We start from the raw sequence: 6,173 nt of genomic DNA, 5'->3' as shown, positions 1-6,173 counted from the left end.
GCATATGGATATTAAGTTTACAGAGCAAACAAATGTTGATTAAACAGACATAGAAATTGAAAAATCAAGTTTTGAGGTGTCTCGTTCGTGACCCTAGTGTCACGTTCGTGATAGCCAAGAGGATCAACAGTTTGAAGGATTAATAAATTACACAAGGCAAGGATCGCAGGGATAATCCCTAGAGCATTAGAACTCAAAAATCTTAAGGGAGAATTGTTTAAAGTGAATGGACACCGCTGTAAGGTTTATTTTGAGACCAACAAACAACAAAATGACAGTACTGTTGAGTATCTGTCTAAACCTTGACACAATCTTTTTCTATATATATTTCCATAGTGTATTTATTCTTATTAGTAAGGGCAGTCATTAGGACGAACCCTTTTTTGTTATTTAACATTTTGCATTTTGAGTTTTTTCAGATAAATACAGGTTGCATATGGATATTAAGTTTACAAAGCAAACAAATATTGATTGAACAGACATACAAAATGAAAAATCAAGTTTTGAGGTGTCTCGTTCGTGACCCTAGTGTCACGTTCGTGACAGCTAAGAGGAGCAACATTTTGAAGGATTAATAAATTACACAAGGTAAGGACCGCATGGATAATCCCTCTCGCGATCGTGACCCATGTCGCGATCGTGACAGAGGGATTTCGAAGAGATCGCATTTACGAGCTGTAGCCATCATGAACGTGACAGCCATGACCCTAAAATCTCAAGATTGATTATGATTCAACCTTTCCTATTCCTAGTCAACTTCCATCTATCAAAACTATTCCCTATATAACCCTTTTATCTTCCCCAAACACCTTTTACTCTTCCCAATTAACACAACCTTTCACTTTCACCAATCAAACACTCAACCATTACAACCATTCATTACACCTTTACCTACACCTGACCACCCCAAACCTTTCTATATAAAGGATCATATCTCCTCTTTATTTTCCTACACCACATAATAACATTATACCCATAAGTCTTTCAAAACTCCATTGTCATCTTCTCCAAGTTTTCTTTCCAACTTCATTACCCTATTCAAGCAATAATGTCAAGGGCAAAGAAAGCTGCGGATAGAAGACATGGAGATACTTCCAATACGAACACAATCGAGAGGTACGGTGCTTCGTTTCCTATCTACTCTGTTGATGAAGGTAAACGATTTCTTCACTTTAAGGGTGTCGAAATTGAAAGTATGTATTTTCTTGATGATGGGTTGTTGGATTTGTTGGGTATAAAGGAACAAGTATATGGGTTTCTTAAAACCCTAAAGTGGGAGAAGTTTGCCAAACTTCGTTTCCCTTAGATTGATGATGTTGCTGTCGAGTTCTTTTCTACGCTCCCAATATGAGGATGAGAAGAAGCGTCATCTTTTGTTTAGGAATCGAGGGAATGCAAATAGAGTTGGGTATAATGAGATGAATGCTTGGTTTGGTTTTCCTAAGTGAGGTTTTGTTGAGAAGCTTGCTGATTTTAATGCTAATCCAGTTTAGAAAACATTGTCTGGCTTGAATAGTTTTAAGCCTAAAAACTCTCCGAACAAGTTGATTAAGGATCAAGGCATTTTATTTCTACACAAGTATCTCACTTACTCACTTTTTGGACGGGTTGAGGGTTCCAAGGTTCAGGCTAAGGATTTGTTTGTGCTCGACTGTGTTATGAGGAAGAAATACGTGGATTCCACTGATATTCTGTTTTATGCACTCTTTAAGGCATCATGTTCCCGTACTAAGAAAGTTGGGATGGGGAACATGATCACTGCTATTGTCTTACATGCTAGGGGGGATTTTCCGGTTCCTATTCCATAGAATGCTCATCTTCCATTTCTTGATCTTGCCTTTTTAAAGAAAGCTAGGTTAGCCAAAGACCCTAGATTGTTTATTTCCTACAAGGATAGGGCTGCCAAGGCATTGGTTAATTACACTGATGAAGGAAGTAGTTCGGGCAAGGGCAAAAATATTGTTGAGGAACATGATGAGGAAGAGGATGAAATTGAAGAAGAGGAGGAAGAAGAAGAAGTTGTTGCATATGAGGAGGAAACTGTCCATGTTTCTGATGTTTCAGGATGGCAACAGGTTTTGACACGGTTGGACCGTGTTGATGCGGATAATGCACATTTGCTGACTAAGGTCGACAAAATCGACCAAGATACGTCGGAAACTATTATCATTCTTCAGACGCAACAATGTTGAATTCACACCATCTCCACCCAGTGCAGAATATGTATTATCTTTCCAAATTTTATTTTTATTTTATTTTCTTTTAAGATTTCTATTTTTAGTTTTTCGTTTTCGCATGTTTAAATTTTCCATTCTCCCCGCTCAATGAGGACATTATCCGATTTAAGTGTAGGGGGGGTCGTCTATCGAGTCTAAGTCTATGTAAAAAAATAAATTATTATCAATGAAAAGGCAAAAAAAAAAATTAGAAAAAGCAAGAAAGATGTGTCTCTTTACTGACTTGGATCAGGAAAAGCGTTCGAAAAAATACATCAAAAAAGTCGATCACGGTACCCTTCCTCTTTGTCATTTTACGTTATTCTTGTATATCTTTATCTTTATTTTAAAATTTAATATTTATATGCAATTTTTAAACTTATGATTTTCTAAAAACAAAACTGTTTTTAACTTGATTCTTCTCAAAATTTAATATCAATACAGATGAAGAACTAAGGGAACTACAACCATAATACATATAAGGTCATTAAGTTAATAAAGAATGAGGGTATATGCATTTGAGAGAAAAAATGACTTGAGAGAAATATCCAATGTGATATAAAAAAGGCGAGAAATGGTATGGAGCATAAAATGCAACCACTCAAGTGAACCAAAAGAATATATATATATATATATATATATATATATATATGCAGATTGCAACTCGAAAAACGAGTAAAAAACAAAAGCAAATGCAAAAGAGATAAGAATCGAGCGGAAAAAAGTGAGTATGGTATGGAGCATAAAATGCAACCATATGAGTGAAATAGAAACTATGATACCTAAAAATGTCTTGAGTCTTTTTTTTTATCATAAGTGTGTGCTTCAAAAAACGTCCTGAAAGCTTCATCTTACCAAAAGAGCAAATGAGATAGTTGATAGCTCTATTTTTCTTTACATACTTTAGATTTTGCATATAAATTGTCTTTAAAGATATTCTCTGGAAATTTTTCAATTTTTCAGATAAAGATGAACTTATATAATCGTAATTTAAAACGATTTGAAGGAGAAGCAAATGTCTTTACTTGAGGACAAGCAAAAGATTAAGTGTAGGGGAATTGATAAGTCCATCCTTTGCGTATTTTTGCATGCATATTCATATTTATATTAAAGCATTTAGCTTAGATTAGGTTAGGTTTTGGAAAGATTTCACTTGTTTGTTCATGATTTCTCTAGAGATAGGTTTGAAACTCTTAAAAGCTCAATACAAAGGAATATCAGCAAGGAATAGATCAAAAACAGAAGAAAAGTGCTGAATTAGGGCAAAAGCATCTGTCCCGATCGTGACCAGCCAGTCCCGTTCGTGACCATGCCAGAAATTCAACAAAGAACAGAAAGCCTTCTGTTGCAATCTTGACAGATAGTTTCGTCAACTTTGCATGGCATAGCAAAGTCACGAATGTGACACCCCTGTCTCGTTCGTGACCGACATCTTCACTACAAAAGACATGATTCTTCAGTTTAATTACATCTCTTTCATCCTGAATCATTATCCTTCTTCACCAAAGGCTATGACTCTCCATGACAACACTTGAAGAGTTATCATCTTGAAGAGACATGATTCTTCATCCACTATAAATGGATACTCCTGTCACATACACCACACAACAATATACAGAGAGAAAAAAGAAGGGAAAAGTACAAAAATAAACCTTGTGGTTTGGCCCATTTTCGAAGTGCACCCGTGTGGTTTAAAAGTTTGCAAGTCGGTACCTTGAACTTCATTCCGTTAGCAAAGAGGGGTAAAATTGACTAACGGTGTTAAAAGCCAAAGGGAAAATAGTTAATTTGGTCCTTATATTTAATAATTTTATAAATTAAGCATCCTTATTATCTAACTATCACAAACAAACCCCAAAATAAAAAATAAAAATTCAATTATACCATCTCCTCCATTACTCTTTAATTTTTTTCTTTCTCTCTCATCTTTTTTAATTTTTCTCTCTCTAAAATCAAGTTTCTCTCTCTAGAATTACACCAACAAATATTGACTCCTCATTTTCCGATGCTCATCAGCAAGGGACTGAAGGAAATTATCCATTTCCTTCATTACCGTCTGCATCTTCCTCTCCACTCCTTGAAAATCAATCCATTGTAGCACTGGAAAAAAAATCATTCAAACTCATCACACCATGAGCCTCTGCGATTTTCTCATAATATCCCGAAAATCGATCCGCTTCTCTATCAACTACATCGTTTCCGTAATACCTTTTTCCAGCCACCATCCTCATCATGATATTGAAAGCAAAACCAACAAATTTTGAAGACAGCTTAACTTTCACCTCTTTTTCTCTTGAATCCTCATATAATTGCTTCATCAACAGCCCAGCCTCGTGTTGTCGAATAGAAGTAAACGTGGCAAGACGAGCAGAAGAGAAAAGCTATAAGGTCATTAATCGCCTGAGGTTCCGCCATTGTTCGCCGTAGGGAGAGAATCCTATAGTTCTGTAATTGTAATTGAGGTGTTTTTCGGCGAGCAAGCGAGGGCGATTTGCAAAGATGATATCGTTTTTGGTAAAGCAGTCCTCAATAACAGTTGGAGAGGAGACGACGATTCTCGAATCGGAGAAGAAAGACGTGGCCGTATTTGGAAGAGAGGTGATTAAGAGTTTGATGAAGTGGTTGCTTCAGCAAATGGATATGGCCGATGATGGGAAGAGAAGGGGAGATGGAGGGAAATTATTGCTTGTTATATATTTCAGTAAAATGAATTTAGATATGGGAATTAGGATATGAATTTAGATATGGTATATTTTACCTCTTTGTTATGGGTTTTTTGGAATTTAATTTCAGTAAATAGAATAAAGAATTGGTCAGTGTTAAAAAACTCATTTGAAAACCAGGATGAAAAAACTTAATAAGTGAAACTGTTATGGTTATATGTAAAAGGAGTGAAAGTGAGTCAAATTCAATGATTTTAGAGAGAAATTAACAAAGAGGAGAGAGAGAGAGGAGAGAGAAAGAAGAAAAAAATAAAAAATTAGAGAGAGAGGAAGAAGATGGTGTAATTGATTTTTATTTTTTATTTTGGGTTTTTTTTGTAATACTTAGATAATAAGGAGGGTTGATTATTAAAATAAATAAATATAAGGACCAAATTAACTATTTTCCCTTTGACTTTTAACACTGTTAGTCAATTTTACCCCTCTTTGCTAACGGAATGAAGTTCAAGGCACCGACTTGCAAACTTTTAAACCACAGGGGTGCACTTCGAAAATGGGCCAAACCACAAGGTTTATTTTTGTACTTTTCCCAAAAAAGAAAGAAGAATAATACATATATAGTTATAGAAGTATACTATAATAGGAAGATTCTACAGTTTCTAAGCTTCTACTTCCAACATTGAAAGAAGTAAGATCGAGAGATACACTTCCTCGAGATACAAGACATAAGATATAGAGAAGAGGACGCCCTGAGGCCTGACAAACCTTACAGAGACAGTAAAAAGATTCACAACCCCTATACTCTCATCTGTTACAGTCTTCATTCTATGTATTCTTTACTTTTGACAAATCATCAACTCTGTCAAACATTTGTTTATCAAAATTATAATTCAATCTAAAGCAAATTATTCTATGTTCATCATCTGATTCTATTACTGCTTTTATGAATATTCTAGGGAAATCCATTTAAGCAAGATATAGGAATACTTATCATTTTATGAAGTTAGAAGAGATTCAGTTCATAAAAGGATAATTGTATCACATGATCTACTTGTTTCGTTTTTAATTCTTAATTCCAATTCACTACGATAGGTCGAGGAATTGGAGTTATCTATATAAAAGCATCCAAGTTATTTAATCCCGAATCGAGAGAATGGATTAAATATTTTTATCTGATACAACTGCAGTAAGTTTGAAAAGTGTTTTTGAGTTTAAACTTTATTACAATTTGTATGTATCCCGGGCTATGCACGGAATAGAAACTTAAGAAATATAATTTTAGTATTACTTTCAT

At 34.8% G+C, this 6,173-nt stretch overlaps 1 pseudogene; it reads right to left on the bottom strand.

Annotated features, from left to right (window-relative positions):
- Positions 1-4,188: 4,188 nt before the first annotated feature.
- LOC136227165 (cytochrome P450 81Q32-like) lies at positions 4,189-4,942 on the bottom strand (annotated as a pseudogene).
- Between the last annotated feature and the right edge of the window lie 1,231 nt (positions 4,943-6,173).

This window comes from Euphorbia lathyris, chromosome 4 (assembly GCF_963576675.1).
Source record: "Euphorbia lathyris chromosome 4, ddEupLath1.1, whole genome shotgun sequence".
Lineage (NCBI taxonomy): Eukaryota > Viridiplantae > Streptophyta > Magnoliopsida > Malpighiales > Euphorbiaceae > Euphorbia > Euphorbia lathyris.
Note: the sequence above shows the minus strand (reverse complement) of the source record. Positions and strands in the feature narration are given on the sequence as shown.